Source organism: Heterocephalus glaber, unplaced genomic scaffold (genome assembly GCF_053883595.1).
Source record: "Heterocephalus glaber isolate CG9 unplaced genomic scaffold, H.glaber_assembly_v1.0 deba00000006, whole genome shotgun sequence".
NCBI lineage: Eukaryota > Metazoa > Chordata > Mammalia > Rodentia > Bathyergidae > Heterocephalus > Heterocephalus glaber.
Window position 1 is genome coordinate 420,716 of NW_028258136.1, and position 2,686 is coordinate 423,401.

General features: G+C 34.8%; 1 pseudogene; it reads left to right on the forward strand.

Moving 5' to 3' along the window:
* The first annotated feature begins 1,317 nt into the window (after window positions 1–1,317).
* LOC101705430 (nucleolar protein 58 pseudogene) lies at window positions 1,318–2,436 on the forward strand (annotated as a pseudogene).
* The last annotated feature ends 250 nt before the right edge of the window (window positions 2,437–2,686 follow it).

Here is a 2,686-nt window from a genome sequence, read left to right on the forward strand (position 1 = left end):
AAAAGAAGGAATTGTCTGGTTTGACAATTAATATGGATGCTCATAGTTCTTCCTTTAAACTAGCCTCAACTCCTGAAAAAGTAAACAAAATTAATTTAACTAAATAGCAATTAGGAGAATACTTATGCAATATTCAATGAATCTTTAACTTTGGCATCATTTAACATTTAATTATACTAAGAGTAAAAAGGCATGGTTTCATGTGCTGGAAGACTTGCATCCTCACAGAGACACTCCAATACCATCTGTCCTACCTCTTCCTCATCTTTTTCATCCTCTCTCAAATTTCACTTATCCCTGGGCCTATCCATTTCCTTTTCTTTTGTGAGTGTTTGGAGAACTCACCTGTTCAACAATTTTGTCTGTAAGGATTAGTCCTATATTTGTAATTTTAAGCCACATATTTTTATTTAGCTCATCAATGGCATCTAGTCACTCTACTAGATGTTTCCAAGAGGTTGTCTTTGTGGGACCATGTTAAGATTTAGAGGTACAAGAGCAGTTTGGGCATATAAACTGTCAAACCAATCAAAGCTCCCTGCAAGAATCAACTGGTAAGAATAAAATCTAAACTCAACAAAACAACAATAGAGACAAAAAAGAAAAGATACAATTAAAAGTACAAAGCACACAGAATCAAGGCAAAAAGCCATCATATTTTTGAATCCTTAACAGAAAGTGAGGGTGTTCTACAACTGTAGATTAAAAAAATTTTAATTTGATATAAAAATTAATAATATAAAAGAATCAATGTGAAATCCTATACAAAGTTATTGTAAGAAAAAAGAATGATTTTCCTACAGAAATTGTAGAATAAGTAACAGACATGGTCACAATTAAATACTATAATATTATTTCAAAATAAGCTGAAACATATTATGAAAATTATATAAGGTATAAATGGACACTAAGATATAGAATTTTTAAATGAATTAAAATATAGACTTTGGTGAATTAGGAAAATAAAAATGAATAATTCCATGAGTTAAAACTGAATGAGGATGAACAGAAAATAAATGCAAGAAACACCTTAAGAGAAAGACAAAGCAAAAGAGGGGGGAAAAAAGCAAAATTAAATAAGAAGAAAGGATAGAAAAATAACAAATTTAGAAATTGGGCAATAAGATCTAAATAGTATAGAGAATGAGCCTCAACAGAGAAATCCAGGCCAAAAGAACACAACAAATAATGAAAAAGATATTTCAAGAAACTCTTTCTAGTGTTTGAAAAAATAGATTTGAAGTTTGTGTTGAACCAAAACAGTACACATAAGAAAATTATCTCAGTGACTTAGATAAAGAATTAAACAACTACACTATGCATTGTAGAGAGTGGTATGGCTGGCATTTCCCAGAATTAGGAAAAATTATTTCAGATAATTTGACATACTGCAAGCGTTTACAGAAAGTTGATGATAGGGAGAACTATGCCTCCGCGACACTTTCTGAATTTTTGCCAGAGGAAGTTGAAGCTGAAGTAAAAGCAGCTGCAGAGATATCTATGGGAACTGAGGTTTCTGAAGAAGATATTTGCAATATTCTACATCTTTGCACCCAAGTAATTGAAATCTCTGAATATAGAACCCAGCTGTATAAGTATCTACAAAACCGAATGATGGCCATTGCACCCAATGTGACAGTCATGGTTGGCGAGTTAGTTGGAGCACGGCTGATTGCTCATGCAGGTTCTCTTTTGAATCTGGCCAAGCATGCAGCTTCTACAGTTCAGATTCTTGGAGCAGAAAAGGCACTTTTTAGAGCCCTCAAATCTAGGCAGGATACCCCTAAATATGGTCTCATTTATCATGCTTCCCTTGTAGGTCAGACAAGTCCCAAACACAAAGGAAAGATTTCTCGAATGCTGGCAGCCAAAACTGTTTTGGCTATTCGTTATGATGCTTTTGGGGAGGATTCCAGTTCTGTGATGGGAGTTGAGAACAGAGCCAAATTAGAGGCCAGATTGAGAAGCTTGGAAGATAGAGGGATTAGAAAAATAAGTGGAACAGGAAAGGCATTAGCAAAAGCAGAAAAATATGAACACAAAAGTGAAGTGAAAACTTACGATCCCTCCGGTGACTCAACACTTCCAACCTGCTCTAAAAAACGCAAAATAGAACATGTAGATAAAGAGGATGAAGTGATTGAAAAGAAAGCCAAAAAAGCCAAAATTAAAATTAAAGTTGAGGAGGAAGAGGAGGAGGAGGAAGACAAAAAAGTGCTAGTGGTAGAAGAGGAGACATCTATGAAGAAGAAAAAGAAAAAGGATAAAAAGAAACACATTAAGGAAGAACCTGTTTCTGAGGAAGAGCCATGCACCAGCACAGCAGTTCCTAGCCCAGAGAAAAAGAAGAAAAAGAAAAAAAAAAGACATGGAGAACTAATGGGAGGGAACCGCAGTTCTGTCTGCTGGACATGCACTTAAGCACCAGAGCTGCTGGTGTGGGGCCAGGGCAGGCTGGATGGCACATCAGCTCTGGTAACCTTGTTATGTCTTCATTTCTTAGTCTTTGATATACAAATAAAACTATTTTCTTTGTTAAAAAAAAAAAAAAGAAAGAAAGAAAAAAAAGGAAATTATCTCAGAACAAAAAAAATACAAACAATATTACACGGAATTTTATATTTTATAAGAGAAAGGGAGAGTCAGAGAAAGAGAGAGAGATGAGAGAGAGAGAGAGAGAGAGAGA